Below are 18,925 nucleotides of genomic sequence, written 5' to 3' on the forward strand. Positions count from 1 at the left end.
GTTTGATAGTATACAACATAAATATTAATTCCCTAAATAGAAGTTGAAGTAGAAAATTAGAAATTAAATGACACACAATCAAAAACATAAATACCACTAATGGTTGCACTTATGATAGTTTTACAGCAAAGAGCAAAAATATTAATTCCCCCACTAGTTAAGACATCCAAAATAGTATCAATATACAACAGAATTCAAATGTGTATATATCCAAATTAAGTATCATTTATTTATAAAATATGCAAGTATACAAAGTCAAATACAGTATCTCTAAATCATTGAGTTTCATAAATCTTACATTTGCAATATTAGTTGCATAATTGTTTCAATCATACTAACTGGTTCACTACCAATAACTAACACTAAGGAATAATATATATATCTAGTATTTTGCTTAATAGAAAATTTTAGTCCACTTTAAAATGTAAATAACATATGCATTATCACAAGAAAAAGAAATGTATTATCACAATAAAAATAAACAGTGGTAGAGTAAGATATGCATGAGGATTTAGTGACGGAAAATAATAAATAGTAAAAGAAAGATCCGAAGGAGGAAGCACTGGATATTCCTTAGGATAGGTAAGTAACTTGAACTTGTTTAGACACGTTCATTCACGTGGGCACCTAATTATTTCATTTCCATTCTAAGATAGCCAGACCGTTACTTCAATTATTTCGTGGTCCCGGGTAGAAGTCGTCCATTGCAATAACTTTACGAATTCCATAAGCCTTTACATGGTCTATTAATACGTGTTTTCACCAATATTTCTTCTCTTGTCGATTGAAACGAGGAAAGACATCAACTTCTTTAACGGCTTTGAAAATATTTAACAACTCAACATAATGGATAACAAACTTAACAAAATCTATTTTTTCGGAGATAAGGATATACGCACCGTCTGTGTAGCATCCTTCGTTGTCTCAAAAACACATCAGGGTCGACAAAATTATATCTGAGCCAAAATTTGAGCATTTCGGTAAGTGTAGCAGTAAGATAAAATAGAAAATTAGAAATCAAATGACTCCCAATCCTAAACATAAATAACATTAATGGTTTTAATGATAATAGTTTGAGAGTATACAACAAAAATTTTAATTCCCTAAACATAAACAGAAGTAGAAAATTTGAAATTAAACGACACATAATCAAAAACAGAAATAATATTAATGGTTGTAATTATTATAGACAGTATACAACAAAAATTTAATTCCGAAACAGAAACAAAAATAGAAAATTAGAAATCAAATGACACACAATCAGAAACAAAAATAACGTTAATGGTTGTAATTATGATAGTTTGAAACTACAAAACAGAAATATTAATTTCCTAAACAGAAACTGAAATAAAAATTAAAATCAAATGAAACACAATCAGAAACAGAAATAACATTAATGGTTGTAATTATGATAGTTTGAGAGTATACTACAGAAATATTAATACATTTAACATAAACTGAAATAGAGAAATTAGAAATCAAGTGACAAACAATCAAAAATAGTAATACCATTAATGGTTATAATTATGATAGTTTTACAATATACACTTAAAATATTAATTCCCTAAACAGAAACTGAAATAGAAAAATAGAAATAAAGAGACACACAACCAGAAATAGAAATAACATTCATTGTTGTAATTATGATAGTTTGATAGTATACAACATAAATATTAATTCCCTAAATAGAAGTTGAAGTAGAAAATTAGAAATTAAATGACACACAATCAAAAACATAAATACCACTAATGGTTGGACTTATGATAGTTTTACAGCATAGAACAAAAATATTAATTCCCCCACTAGTTAAGACATCCAAAATAGTATCAATATACAACAAAATTCAAATGTGTATATATCCAAATTAAGTATCATTTATTTATAAAATATGCAAGTATACAAAGTCAAATACAGTATCTCTAAATCATTGAGTTTCAGAAATCTTACATTTGCAATATTAGTTGCATAATTGTTTCAATCATACTAACTGGTTCACTACCAATAACTAACACTAAGGAATAATATATATATCTAGTATTTTGCTTAATAGAAAATTTTAGTCCACTTTAAAATGTAAATAACATATGCATTATCACAAGAAAAAGAAATGTATTATCACAATAAAAATAAACAGTGGTAGAGTAAGATATGCATGAGGATTTAGTGACGGAAAATAATAAATAGTAAAAGAAAGATCCGAAGGAGGAAGCACTGGATATTCCTTAGGATAGGTAAGTAACTTGAACTTGTTTAGACACGTTCATTCACGTGGGCACCTAATTATTTCATTTCCATTCTAAGATAGCCAGACTGTTACTTCAATTATTTCGTGGTCCCGGGTAGAAGTCGTCCATTGCAATAACTTTACGAATTCTATAAGCCTTTACACGGTCTATTAATACGTGTTTTCACCAATATTTCTTCTCTTGTCGATTGAAACGAGGAAAGACATCAACTTCTTTAACGGCTTTGAAAATATTTAACAACTCAACATAATGGATAACAAACTTAACAAAATCTATTTTTTCGGAGATAAGGATATATGCACCGTCTGTGTAGCATCCTTCGTTGTCTCAAAAACACATCAGGGTCGACAAAATTATATCTGAGCCAAAATTTGAGCATTTCGGTAAGTGTAGCAGTAAGATGAAATAGAAAATTAGAAATCAAATGACTCCCAATCCTAAACATAAATAACATTAATGGTTTTAATGATAATAGTTTGAGAGTATACAACAAAAATTTTAATTCCCTAAACATAAACAGAAATAGAAAATTTGAAATTAAACGACACATAATCAAAAACAGAAATAATATTAATGGTTGTAATTATTATAGACAGTATACAACAAAAATTTAATTCCCAAACAGAAACAAAAATAGAAAATTGGAAATCAAATGACACACAATCAGAAACAAAAATAACGTTAATGGTTGTAATTATGATAGTTTGAAACTACAAAACAGAAATATTAATTTCCTAAACAGAAACTGAAATAAAAATTAAAATCAAATGAAACACAATCAGAAACAGAAATAACATTAATGGTTGTAATTATGATAGTTTGAGGGTATACTACAGAAATATTAATACATTTAACATAAACTAAAATAGAGAAATTAGAAATCAAGTGACAAACAATCAAAAATAGTAATACCATTAATGGTTATAATTATGATAGTTTTACAATATACACTTAAAATATTAATTCCCTAAACAGAAACTGAAATAGAAAAATAGAAATAAAGAGACACACAACCAGAAACAGAAATAACATTCATTGTTAAAATTATGATAGTTTGATAGTATACAACATAAATATTAATTCCCTAAATAGAAGTTGAAGTAGAAAATTAGAAATTAAATGACACACAATCAAAAACATAAATACCACTAATGGTTGGACTTATGATAGTTTTACAGCATAGAACAAAAATATTAATTCCCCCACTAGTTAAGACATCCAAAATAGTATCAATATACAACAAAATTCAAATGTGTATATATCCAAATTAAGTATCATTTATTTATAAAATATGCAAGTATACAAAGTCAAATACAGTATCTCTAAATCATTGAGTTTCAGAAATCTTACATTTGCAATATTAGTTGCATAATTGTTTCAATCATACTAACTGGTTCACTACCAATAACTAACACTAAGGAATAATATATATATCTAGTATTTTGCTTAATAGAAAATTTTAGTCCACTTTAAAATGTAAATAACATATGCATTATCACAAGAAAAAGAAATGTATTATCACAATAAAAATAAACAGTGGTAGAGTAAGATATGCATGAGGATTTAGTGACGGAAAATAATAAATAGTAAAAGAAAGATCCGAAGGAGGAAGCACTGGATATTCCTTAGGATAGGTAAGTAACTTGAACTTGTTTAGACACGTTCATTCACGTGGGCACCTAATTATTTCATTTCCATTCTAAGATAGCCAGACCGTTACTTCAATTATTTCGTGGTCCCGGGTAGAAGTCGTCCATTGCAATAACTTTACGAATTCCATAAGCCTTTACACGGTCTATTAATACGTGTTTTCACCAATATTTCTTCTCTTGTCGATTGAAACGAGGAAAGACATCAACTTCTTTAACGGCTTTGAAAATATTTAACAACTCAACATAATGGATAACAAACTTAACAAAATCTATTTTTTCGGAGATAAGGATATACGCACCGTCTGTGTAGCATCCTTCGTTGTCTCAAAAACACATCAGGGTCGACAAAATTATATCTGAGCCAAAATTTGAGCATTTCGGTAAGTGTAGCTGTAAGATGAAATAGAAAATTAGAAATCAAATGACTCCCAATCCTAAACATAAATAACATTAATGGTTTTAATGATAATAGTTTGAGAGTATACAACAAAAATTTTAATTCCCTAAACATAAACAGAAATAGAAAATTTGAAATTAAACGACACATAATCAAAAACAGAAATAATATTAATGGTTGTAATTATTATAGACAGTATACAACAAAAATTTAATTCCGAAACAGAAACAAAAATAGAAAATTAGAAATCAAATGACACACAATCAGAAACAAAAATAACGTTAATGGTTGTAATTATGATAGTTTGAAACTACAAAACAGAAATATTAATTTCCTAAACAGAAACTGAAATAAAAATTAAAATCAAATGAAACACAATCAGAAACAGAAATAACATTAATGGTTGTAATTATGATAGTTTGAGAGTATACTACAGAAATATTAATACATTTAACATAAACTGAAATAGAGAAATTAGAAATCAAGTGACAAACAATCAAAAATAGTAATACCATTAATGGTTATAATTATGATAGTTTTACAATATACACTTAAAATATTAATTCCCTAAACAGAAACTGAAATAGAAAAATAGAAATAAAGAGACACACAACCAGAAACAGAAATAACATTCATTGTTGTAATTATGATAGTTTGATAGTATACAACATAAATATTAATTCCCTAAATAGAAGTTGAAGTAGAAAATTAGAAATTAAATGACACACAATCAAAAACATAAATACCACTAATGGTTGGACTTATGATAGTTTTACAGCATAGAACAAAAATATTAATTCCCCCACTAGTTAAGACATCCAAAATAGTATCAATATACAACAAAATTCAAATGTGTATATATCCAAATTAAGTATCATTTATTTATAAAATATGCAAGTATACAAAGTCAAATACAGTATCTCTAAATCATTGAGTTTCATAAATCTTACATTTGCAATATTAGTTGCATAATTGTTTCAATCATACTAACTGGTTCACTACCAATACCTAACACTAAGGAATAATATATATCTAGTTCTTTGCTTAATAGAAAATTTGAGTCCACTTTAAAATGTAATTAACATATGCCTTATCACAAGAAAAAGAAATGTGTTATCACAAGAAAAAAAAAGTGGTAGAGTAAGATATGCATGAGGATTTAGTGGAGGAAAATAATTATGAGTAAAAGAAGGATCCGAACGAGGAGGCACTGGATATTCATTAGGATAGGTAAGTAACTGGAACTTGTTTAGACACGTTCCTTCACGTGGGAACCTAATTATTTCATTTCCATTCTAAGATAGCCAGACCCTTACTTCAATTATTTCGTGGTCTCGGGTAGAAGTGGTCCATTACAATACCTTTACGAAATCCATAAGCCTTTATAGCGTCTATTAATACGTGTTTTCACCAATATTGTGTCTTGCCGATTAGAACGAGGAAAGACATCAACTTCTTTGACGGCTTTGAAAATATATAACAACTCAACATAATGGATAACAACCTTAACATAATCTATTTATCGGAGATAAGAATATACACACCGTTTGTGTAGAATCCTTCGTTGTCTCGAAAACAGATAAGGGTCGACAAAATGATAACCGAGCCAAAATTTAAGCATTTCAGTAAGTGTAGCAGAAAGATGAAATAGAAAATTAGAAATAAAATTACTCCCAATCCTAAACATAAATAACATTAATGGTTTTAATGATAATAGTTTGAGAGTATACAACAAAAATTTTAATTCCTTAAACATAAACAGAAATAGAAAATTTGAAATTAAACGACACATAATGAAAAACAGAAATAATATTAATGGTTGTAATTATTATAGTTTAACAGTATACAAAAAAAATTTAATTCCCGAAACAGAAACAAAAATAGAAAATTAGAAATCAAATGACACACAATCAGAAACAAAAATAACGTTAATGGTTGTAATTATGATAGTTTGAAACTACAAAACAGAAATATTAATTTCCTAAACAGAAACTGAAATAATAATTAAAATGAAATGAAACACAATCAGAAACAGAAATAACATTAATGGTTGTAATTATGATAGTTTGAGAGTATACTACTGAAATATTAATACCTTTAACATAAACTGAAATAGAGAAATTAGAAATCAAGTGACAAACAATCAAAAATAGTAATACCATTAATGGTTGTAATTATGATAGTTTTACAGTATACACTTAAAATATTAATTCCATAAACAGAAACTGAAATTAAAAATTAGAAATAAAGAGACACACAACCAGAAACATAAATAACATTAATGGTTGTAATTATGATAGTTTGATAGTATACAACATAAATATTAATTCCCTAAATAGAAGTTGAAATAGAAAATTAGAAATTAAATGACACACAATCAAAAACATAAATAACACTAATGGTTGGACTTATGATAGTTTTACAGCATAGAGCAAAAATATTAATTCCCCCACTAGTTAAGACATCCAAAATAGTATCAATATACAATAGAATTCAAATGTGTATATATCCAAATTATGTATCATTTATTTATAAAATATGCAAGTATACAAAGTCAAATACAGTAGTATCTCTAAATCATTGAGTTTCATAAATCTTGCAATATTAGTTGCATAATTGTTTCAATCATACTAACTGGTTCACTACCAATAACTAACACTAGGGAATAATATATATATATATATATATATATATATATATATATATATATATATATATATATATATATATATATATATATATATCTAGTATTTTGCTTAATAGAAAATTTGAGTCCACTTTAAAATGTAAATAACATATGCATTATCACAAGAAAAAGAAACGTATTATCACAATAAAAATAAACAGTCGTAGAGTAAGATATGCATGAGGATTTAGTGACGGAAAATAATTAAGAGTAAAAGAAAGATCCGAAGGAGGAGGCACTGGATATTCCTTCGGATAGGTAAGTAACTTGAACTTGTTTAGACACGTTCCTTCACGTGGGCACCTAATTATTTCATTTCCATTCTAAGATAGCCAGACCCTTACTTCAATTATTTCGTGGTCTCGGGTAGAAGTGGTCCATTACAATACCTTTACGAAATCCATAAGCCTTTATAGCGTCTATTAATACGTGTTTTCACCAATATTGTGTCTTGCCGATTAGAACGAGGAAAGACATCAACTTCTTTGACGGCTTTGAAAATATATAACAACTCAACATAATGGATAACAACCTTAACATAATCTATTTATCGGAGATAAGAATATACACACCGTTTGTGTAGAATCCTTCGTTGTCTCGAAAACAGATAAGGGTCGACAAAATGATAACCGAGCCAAAATTTAAGCATTTCAGTAAGTGTAGCAGAAAGATGAAATAGAAAATTAGAAATAAAATTACTCCCAATCCTAAACATAAATAACATTAATGGTTTTAATGATAATAGTTTGAGAGTATACAACAAAAATTTTAATTCCTTAAACATAAACAGAAATAGAAAATTTGAAATTAAACGACACATAATGAAAAACAGAAATAATATTAATGGTTGTAATTATTATAGTTTAACAGTATACAAAAAAAATTTAATTCCCGAAACAGAAACAAAAATAGAAAATTAGAAATCAAATGACACACAATCAGAAACAAAAATAACGTTAATGGTTGTAATTATGATAGTTTGAAACTACAAAACAGAAATATTAATTTCCTAAACAGAAACTGAAATAATAATTAAAATGAAATGAAACACAATCAGAAACAGAAATAACATTAATGGTTGTAATTATGATAGTTTGAGAGTATACTACTGAAATATTAATACCTTTAACATAAACTGAAATAGAGAAATTAGAAATCAAGTGACAAACAATCAAAAATAGTAATACCATTAATGGTTGTAATTATGATAGTTTTACAGTATACACTTAAAATATTAATTCCATAAACAGAAACTGAAATTAAAAATTAGAAATAAAGAGACACACAACCAGAAACATAAATAACATTAATGGTTGTAATTATGATAGTTTGATAGTATACAACATAAATATTAATTCCCTAAATAGAAGTTGAAATAGAAAATTAGAAATTAAATGACACACAATCAAAAACATAAATAACACTAATGGTTGGACTTATGATAGTTTTACAGCATAGAGCAAAAATATTAATTCCCCCACTAGTTAAGACATCCAAAATAGTATCAATATACAATAGAATTCAAATGTGTATATATCCAAATTATGTATCATTTATTTATAAAATATGCAAGTATACAAAGTCAAATACAGTAGTATCTCTAAATCATTGAGTTTCATAAATCTTGCAATATTAGTTGCATAATTGTTTCAATCATACTAACTGGTTCACTACCAATAACTAACACTAGGGAATAATATATATATATATATATATATAAATATATATATATATATATATATATATATATATATATCTAGTATTTTGCTTAATAGAAAATTTGAGTCCACTTTAAAATGTAAATAACATATGCATTATCACAAGAAAAAGAAACGTATTATCACAATAAAAATAAACAGTCGTAGAGTAAGATATGCATGAGGATTTAGTGACGGAAAATAATTAAGAGTAAAAGAAAGATCCGAAGGAGGAGGCACTGGATATTCCTTCGGATAGGTAAGTAACTTGAACTTGTTTAGACACGTTCCTTCACGTGGGCACCTAATTATTTCATTTCCATTCTAAGATAGCCAGACCCTTACTTCAATTATTTCGTGGTCTCGGGTAGAAGTGGTCCATTACAATACCTTTACGAAATCCATAAGCCTTTATAGCGTCTATTAATACGTGTTTTCACCAATATTGTGTCTTGCCGATTAGAACGAGGAAAGACATCAACTTCTTTGACGGCTTTGAAAATATATAACAACTCAACATAATGGATAACAACCTTAACATAATCTATTTATCGGAGATAAGAATATACACACCGTTTGTGTAGAATCCTTCGTTGTCTCGAAAACAGATAAGGGTCGACAAAATGATAACCGAGCCAAAATTTAAGCATTTCAGTAAGTGTAGCAGAAAGATGAAATAGAAAATTAGAAATAAAATTACTCCCAATCCTAAACATAAATAACATTAATGGTTTTAATGATAATAGTTTGAGAGTATACAACAAAAATTTTAATTCCTTAAACATAAACAGAAATAGAAAATTTGAAATTAAACGACACATAATGAAAAACAGAAATAATATTAATGGTTGTAATTATTATAGTTTAACAGTATACAACAAAAATTTAATTCCCGAAACAGAAACAAAAATAGAAAATTAGAAATCAAATGACACACAATCAGAAACAAAAATAACGTTAATGGTTGTAATTATGATAGTTTGAAACTACAAAACAGAAATATTAATTTCCTAAACAGAAACTGAAATAATAATTAAAATGAAATGAAACACAATCAGAAACAGAAATAACATTAATGGTTGTAATTATGATAGTTTGAGAGTATACTACTGAAATATTAATACCTTTAACATAAACTGAAATAGAGGAATTAGAAATCAAGTGACAAACAATCAAAAATAGTAATACCATTAATGGTTGTAATTATGATAGTTTTACAGTATACACTTAAAATATTAATTCCATAAACAGAAACTGAAATTAAAAATTAGAAATAAAGAGACACACAACCAGAAACATAAATAACATTAATGGTTGTAATTATGATAGTTTGATAGTATACAACATAAATATTAATTCCCTAAATAGAAGTTGAAATAGAAAATTAGAAATTAAATGACACACAATCAAAAACATAAATAACACTAATGGTTGGACTTATGATAGTTTTACAGCATAGAACAAAAATATTAATTCCCCCACTAGTTAAGACATCCAAAATAGTATCAATATACAACAAAATTCAAATGTGTATATATCCAAATTAAGTATCATTTATTTATAAAATATGCAAGTATACAAAGTCAAATACAGTATCTCTAAATCATTGAGTTTCATAAATCTTACATTTGCAATATTAGTTGCATAATTGTTTCAATCATACTAACTGGTTCACTACCAATACCTAACACTAAGGAATAATATATATCTAGTTCTTTGCTTAATAGAAAATTTGAGTCCACTTTAAAATGTAATTAACATATGCCTTATCACAAGAAAAAGAAATGTGTTATCACAAGAAAAAAAAAGTGGTAGAGTAAGATATGCATGAGGATTTAGTGGAGGAAAATAATTATGAGTAAAAGAAGGATCCGAACGAGGAGGCACTGGATATTCATTAGGATAGGTAAGTAACTGGAACTTGTTTAGACACGTTCCTTCACGTGGGAACCTAATTATTTCATTTCCATTCTAAGATAGCCAGACCCTTACTTCAATTATTTCGTGGTCTCGGGTAGAAGTGGTCCATTACAATACCTTTACGAAATCCATAAGCCTTTATAGCGTCTATTAATACGTGTTTTCACCAATATTGTGTCTTGCCGATTAGAACGAGGAAAGACATCAACTTCTTTGACGGCTTTGAAAATATATAACAACTCAACATAATGGATAACAACCTTAACATAATCTATTTATCGGAGATAAGAATATACACACCGTTTGTGTAGAATCCTTCGTTGTCTCGAAAACAGATAAGGGTCGACAAAATGATAACCGAGCCAAAATTTAAGCATTTCAGTAAGTGTAGCAGAAAGATGAAATAGAAAATTAGAAATAAAATTACTCCCAATCCTAAACATAAATAACATTAATGGTTTTAATGATAATAGTTTGAGAGTATACAACAAAAATTTTAATTCCTTAAACATAAACAGAAATAGAAAATTTGAAATTAAACGACACATAATGAAAAACAGAAATAATATTAATGGTTGTAATTATTATAGTTTAACAGTATACAACAAAAATTTAATTCCCGAAACAGAAACAAAAATAGAAAATTAGAAATCAAATGACACACAATCAGAAACAAAAATAACGTTAATGGTTGTAATTATGATAGTTTGAAACTACAAAACAGAAATATTAATTTCCTAAACAGAAACTGAAATAATAATTAAAATGAAATGAAACACAATCAGAAACAGAAATAACATTAATGGTTGTAATTATGATAGTTTGAGAGTATACTACTGAAATATTAATACCTTTAACATAAACTGAAATAGAGAAATTAGAAATCAAGTGACAAACAATCAAAAATAGTAATACCATTAATGGTTGTAATTATGATAGTTTTACAGTATACACTTAAAATATTAATTCCATAAACAGAAACAGAAATTAAAAATTAGAAATAAAGAGACACACAACCAGTGTAATACCCCGTATTTAATAAATGCTCTAATGTTATTAGCTGACACTGAGGTTTCATTAATTGGTACATTAGGGATACTTTTGGACGCTTAAGTTATAAGTGCTAACTTAAGGTTATGTTGCTTATATTCTTTCCTTTCTATTCTTTCCTCACAATTTGCAACAACACAAGGTTTAGAGAGATAAAGTAGAGAGAAGGAAGAGAAGAGGAAGAAAAGAGCTTGTGAAGAGGAAAGCATGGATCTTCATCATTTCTCCGCCGAATCGACTCATCTTCGACATCAACGACTCTTAATCGAGGTGGGTTCTAGTTAGAAACTTATAACTTTGATTGCGGATGAGAAATCATAAGTTTTGATTTAGGGATTGTATAGAGGAAATCTAGGTTTTGGATCGAATTCATCTGTGATTATGAATAAGTGTTTACAATCCATAAATATAGCATCTATAGGTTGTATCTATGCCTTATTATGATCTGGAACAGGTGTGAAAGGATTTAGATGGTTTTGAACCATGGATCTGTGTATGAGGCAGAGCTGAGAACTGAGTTCTCGCGCGCTTCGCGGCGCGAACGGGGCTGCGCGTCGCGAACTATGCAGGTTTTAAGGGTTCTGCTTCTGCCTTCAGCGCGCGGCGCGTACTGGGTGTCGCGGCGCGAACAGTGTTAGAAATTATAGTGGTTTGCTTCTGCCATAGGGTTCGCGGCGCGACCTAGTTGTTGCGCGGCGCGAACTGAAGCTTCCTTAACCAATTTTTTCTTAACTTAATGGAAATTGTTTCAAGCATAACTTTTGAACCATAACTCTGTTTTAATCACCGTTCGAAGTGATGGGAAGCTAGAAGCGTGTACTTTCTAGTAGTATAGGTTTTGGGAACAAAGGGAGAATTATTTAATCAAGAATCGGGAATTTGCTTGAGTACTTGGGTTGGTTTTCGTTCGAATTCTTGAGAACGTTATGCTTTTGGTATGATGCTTGTGTACTCTATAATTGTTACTGAGTTCTATTGCAGGTGGATTAGTATACCTTGTTATAAATGTTTATATCAAGAGGGTTGAATAACTACATTGTTATGTGAATAAAGCATAAGTGAGGAAAACTAGGAATTGTTAGGTTGTGTAGCTTAACAAAGAAACCTAGGATGAAACATTATATGGACATACGTGTTGGAATCTTATGAGGAAAGGCTAACAGGCCTAGTGGTTTGCGGAAGCGATCACCATTGTTGATGTATTAATCGGAACCGTAGTATTTTCTTTATTCTTTATTTTTCCTTTGAATGCTAACAGGCATTCACCGTGCAGAGAGGCACATAATCTTGGCAGGTTTGATTCCCGCTTTTGTGTACGAATGGAACCTACGGGTAGAGACTTGTGATGGTGTACGGGCCATGTGAAGTGACGATTCATGGGGAAAGGCTCATGAGTCCGAATCCATTTCGTATGTCAAGATTTTTCCAAAGGATTCATGACTCGTGCCACCTCCTAGACGTAGAAGGGGACGGGAATATGGGGATGCCTTGGTATTGGTTTCCGATTAATAATCTTGTGTTGAGTTGTTGAACTCTAAGTATGATTCCATATAATGTTAGTATGAGAGCTCAAGATCTAGTTCCTTTTATGACTTGAGACTTATAGGTTAGAACCTTGTAAAGCCGAGAGGATCCATAGGATAGGGAACTCACTGGGATTTTATATCTCACCCCATTATATATTGATTTCAGGTACTACAGGTTCCGCGAAGGGTAAGGAGAAAGAAGTTTGATTTCCTTATTCCTTGTTCTTATTTTGGATGTGGCGAAGCTTCCGTTGTGGAATTCTTTTGAGATCATTGTTGATTTAGTTCTTAGCTTTTTATTTTGAACATCTTGTATGTATTATGCCATTGTGTAGAACTTTAGTATTTGGGCATTAATATGTATAATGTGTTGTCTAGGAACTTATTGGTATTTCAGTACCAAATACTTGGATTCATGTATACTTATATGATTTGATGCATGTATTTATATATGGGTGTTACAGTTGGTATCAGAGCAGGTCGTATCCTCGACCTTGCCATGAGATATTATAAGTGTTTCTTTCTGTCCAAGATGTGTTGGGTTCCCATGATTTTTGTTGTGTTATGACTATGGTATTAAGCCTGATCAACTTAATCCCATTTTCATGACCTCCAGGAACATGGCGGACGGACGCAGGACTCGTGGTAGACCCCCACACTCAACCCCCACAAGTGAATCAACCGTATGGCGGCGAGAATTTCCGTAGCCCCAGTTCATGCAACAGCAGCAGAATCAGTTCATGCTGCAGATGATGCAACAGAGGAATGGCGGTCATATGTTCCAGTGGTTGTACCCGAAGCTGCAGGTGCGACTTATAAGGATTTCATTCGCATGAATCCTCCGGAATTTCATGGCGGATTAGATCCTATTAAGGCACACGAGTGGGTGGCCAATGTGGAAGGAATCTTGGAGATCGTGCATTGTAGTGATGAGGGCAAGGTGGTGTTGCTTCTCATTCGCAAAAAGGTCCAGCGATGAGATGGTGGAAGAGTGCTTCTGCGTTGATGACTATTCAAGGAGTACCTAAGGAGTGGGTTAATTTCAAGACCACTTTTATGGAGAAATATTTTCCTAGTTCCCTGAGGACTAAAAAGGAATCGGAGTTCCAATAGTTAAGGCAGGAGAATATGTCGGTAGCTACTTATGCAGAGAAGTTTGGAATTCTGGCTGCTTATTCTAGGAAGGCCGGGTATGCTCCTGATGAGAGTTGGAAGGTGGGCCAGTTTCTGTTGGTTTAAGGGCTGAAATTTCGCATAGTGTGTCCTAGAGGGAGTTCACTACCTATACGGAGTTGTTGTGACAATGTTATGTGGCTGAGACCAGTTTGAAGAAGGTTCAAGCTGAGGAAGATTTAAAGAAGAATCAGAATGAGAAAGGAAGGCCAAGCTAACAGTTTCGGCCTAGGTCACAAGTTTTCTAAGGGAAACAAGTGTAAGGTTCTCGGTTTAGTGCACCTCCGGTGTGTCGTGGTTGTGGTAAGAATCACCTTGGAAGGCGTAACCTTAAAAAGGGTGAAATGTTTTATTATTGACAAGAAAGGCATGTGGTGAGGAATGGACCTCAGAATAGGAATCAAATGTAAGGAAGAAGTACTGGTCGAATGTATGCCTTGGATGAGATAGTCGAGACACCGTTGGTGTATGAGAATTGTGTGTTATCTGCGGGTGGTAGGAAACTTCTAGATTGACCTTAATTGTTTACCACTTAAGAAAGTAGATGTTGTTTTGGAATGGATAGGTCTTCTGCTATTTTAGTATTCATTGGGTGTGAAGAGAAGTTGATCACTATTCCATCTGAAGAAGTTACTCCGAAAGATGTTTTAATTACTATACAGGAAGGTACGGTAGGCATGATTAAATTCTTGTTTGAGAAAGAGGAGTTTGTTCTGTTGGTTCTTACTAAGGAGACGGGTGGCGATTCGAGATTTCACAATTGCTGTTAGTGGTTTCCCTGATGTTTTTCCCGAGGATGTCAGTTCTCTTCCTTCCGGAAAGGGAAGTGGAATTCTCTATTGACCTGATACCGAGAACGACTCCTATATCCGTTTCTTTTTATCGGATGGCACCACTTGGATTGAGAGAATTGGAGGAACGGATGGATAAACACTTCGTGCGACCTAGTGTCTCACCGTGGGGAGCTCCGGTGTTGTTAATAAAGTAGAAGGACGATGGGATGAGGTTATGTATTGATTACCGTCAGTTGAATAATGCCACTATCAAGAACAAATACCCTTTACTAAGGATAAACGACCTGTTAGATCAACTGAAAGGAGCCTGTGTGTTCTCGAAGATTGATTTGCGGTCAGGTTTCACCAAATCCGTGTGAAAAGCTCAGATGTGCCAAAGACTGCATTTAGAACCCGTTATGGTCATTATGGATTCTTGGTGATGCCTTTTGGTGTTGCGAATGCTCCAGCTGTTTCCATGGATTATATGAATCGGATATTCCAGCCTTACTTAGATCAATTTGTAGTAGTCTTTATTGATGACATTCTTATTTATTCTCGTACTCCACAAGAGCACGAAGAGCACCTGAGAATTGCTCTGTCGGTATTGCTAGAATCAATTGTTTGGTAAGTTAAGCAAGTGTGAGTTTTGGATGACGGAGGTAAGATTTCTTGGTCATGTCATATCTCAAGGAGGTGTGGCGGGGGATCCGTCGAAATTGAAGCGGTAAATTATTTGGGAGAGATCGAATGATGTCTCAGAAGTCCGAAGTTTCTTGGGTGTAGCCAGCTACTACAGAAGGGTTATAAAAGGGTTTTCTCAATTGGCTCTACCGATGATTAGACTACCAGAAAGGAGTGTCCTTATGATTGGGATTCAGGGTGTGAACAAAGCTTCATGAGTTTGAAGAAAAGATTAACGACTGCTCCTGTTTTGATCGTTCCTGATCCAAATAAGTCCTATGAAGTATTTTGCGATGCTTCCAAGAAAGGGTTAGGAGGTGTATTGATGCAGGAGGGCCAGGTGGTAGCATACACATCTCGACAGTTAAAGTTCCGCGAGGAGAATTATCCAACTCATGATTTAGATTTGGCTGCGGTTGTTTTTACCCTGAAGGTGTGACGTCATTACTTGTATGGAGTTCATTTTGAAATGTTCAGCGACCACAAGAGTTTAAAGTACCTATTCGACCAGAAGGAGTTGAATATGCGTCAGAGGCGGTGGATGGAATACTTAAAGGATTATGATTTTGACTTGAAGTATCATCCAGGCAAAGCAAATAAAGTGGCGGATGCTTTGAGTCGGAAGGTGTTAAAGAGGGCCGAATCGATGATGTTAGAGTGTGCATTATTGGAGAAATTTCGAGATCTCAATCTTCAATTGTTTGGACCCAAAATGGAGTATTGATGGGAAACTTGAATATTAATTCTATTTTGAGAAACGACATCCAACAAGCACAAGCGTCTGATACTAAGTTACAAGAGGTGTTGGTTCAACCAGGATTTACTCGAACTACAGATGGGGTGATTAGGTTTAATCAGAGGATTTGTGTTCCGGGTGATGCGTTATTGAAAGGAAGGATTTTGGATGAAGCTCACAAGGGTGCTTTCACTATACATCCGGGTTCTTCAAAAATGTATCAAGATTTGAAAAGAGATTATTGGTGGTCCGGAATGAAAGGAGATGTCGCGGTGTACGTATCGGAGTGTACCGTATGCCAACAAGTAAAGATAGAACATCAAAGAACATGTGGATTGTTACGACCACTAGAGATTCCAATATGGAAGTGGGATAGTATTTCAATGGATTTTGCAGTTAGTTTACCTCGTACTCAAGGTGGATATGATTCTATTTGGGTGATTGTAGATCGGTTGACGAAATCTGCACATTTCTTGACTGTGAAGACTATTTACAAGACAAGTCATCTTGCACGGTTATATATTGCAGAAACGGTGAAGTTACATGGTGTACCCTCTGGTATAGTGTCGGATAGAGGTCCAAAGTTACATCGAGTTTGAAGAGCTTTTCAACAAGTCACGGGATCTGAATGGTGTTGAGCACGTCGAATCACCCTCAAGCAGACAGTCAAACGGAATAAGCGATATAAACCTTAGGGGATATGTTAGAGCGTGTGTGCTTGAAAGTAGAGGAAATTGGAAAGAGCTTTTGCCATTGTTGAATTGCGTATAATAATAGTTATCACGCGAGTATTGGTATGACACCTTATGAAGTATTGTATGAGAGAAATGCAGAACACCGTTGTGTTGATCAGGAGTTGGTAATGGTAGAGTTTTGGGACCGTTTAAGTCGAGAAGGTTAAGTCTGAGATACGTGGGACCGTATGAGATTCTAGAAAGGATTGGTGAAGTAGCTTATCGTTTAGCTTTACCACCTTCTCTATCGGAAATGCATGATGTTTTTCACGTGTCTCAACTTCGGAAGTCTATTCCCGATCCCTTTCAGCCAGTGTTAACAGATGCAGTTGAGTTAGAATCAGATTTGACTTTTGAATCTTTACCGAGCCGTATCGTGGGAAGAGAGACTAAAGTGTTACGAAATAAGGAAATTCCTCTTGTTAAGGTTCAGTGGGATGCGACGCATCCGGGTGATGCTATGTGGGAGCTTGAATCGGAAATGCGGGATGCTTACCCTCATCTATTCAGGTAATTCTTAAATTCGAGGACGAATTTCTATTTAAGGGGGGGAGGATGTAATACCCCGTATTTAATAAATGCTCTAATGTTATTAGCTGACACTGAGGTTTCATTAATTGGTACATTAGGGATACTTTTGGACGCTTAAGTTATAAGTGCTAACTTAAGGTTATGTTGCTTATATTCTTTCCTTTCTATTCTTTCCTCACAATTTGCAACAACACAAGGTTTAGAGAGATAAAGTAGAGAGAAGGAAGAGAAGAGGAAGAAAAGAGCTTGTGAAGAGGAAAGCATGGATCTTCATCATTTCTCCGCCGAATCGACTCATCTTCGACATCAACGACTCTTAATCGAGGTGGGTTCTAGTTAGAAACTTATAACTTTGATTGCGGATGAGAAATCATAAGTTTTGATTTAGGGATTGTATAGAGGAAATCTAGGTTTTGGATCGAATTCATCTGTGATTATGAATAAGTGTTTACAATCCATAAATATAGCATCTATAGGTTGTATCTATGCCTTATTATGATCTGGAACAGGTGTGAAAGGATTTAGATGGTTTTGAACCATGGATCTGTGTATGAGGCAGAGCTGAGAACTGAGTTCTCGCGCGCTTCGCGGCGCGAACGGGGCTGCGCGTCGCGAACTATGCAGGTTTTAAGGGTTCTGCTTCTGCCTTCAGCGCGCGGCGCGTACTGGGTGTCGCAGCGCGAACAGTGTTAGAAATTATAGTGGTTTGCTTCTGCCATAGGGTTCGCGGCGCGACCTAGTTGTTGCGCGGCGCGAACTGAAGCTTCCTTAACCAATTTTTTCTTAACTTAATGGAAATTGTTTCAAGCATAACTTTTGAACCATAACTCTGTTTTAATCACCGTTCGAAGTGATGGGAAGCTAGAAGCGTGTACTTTCTAGTAGTATAGGTTTTGGGAACAAAGGGAGAATTATTTAATCAAGAATCGGGAATTTGCTTGAGTACTTGGGTTGGTTTTCGTTCGAATTCTTGAGAACGTTATGCTTTTGGTATGATGCTTGTGTACTCTATAATTGTTACTGAGTTCTATTGCAGGTGGATTAGTATACCTTGTTATAAATGTTTATATCAAGAGGGTTGAATAACTACATTGTTATGTGAATAAAGCATAAGTGAGGA

Source organism: Vicia villosa, linkage group LG3, assembly GCF_029867415.1.
Source record: "Vicia villosa cultivar HV-30 ecotype Madison, WI linkage group LG3, Vvil1.0, whole genome shotgun sequence".
Lineage (NCBI taxonomy): Eukaryota > Viridiplantae > Streptophyta > Magnoliopsida > Fabales > Fabaceae > Vicia > Vicia villosa.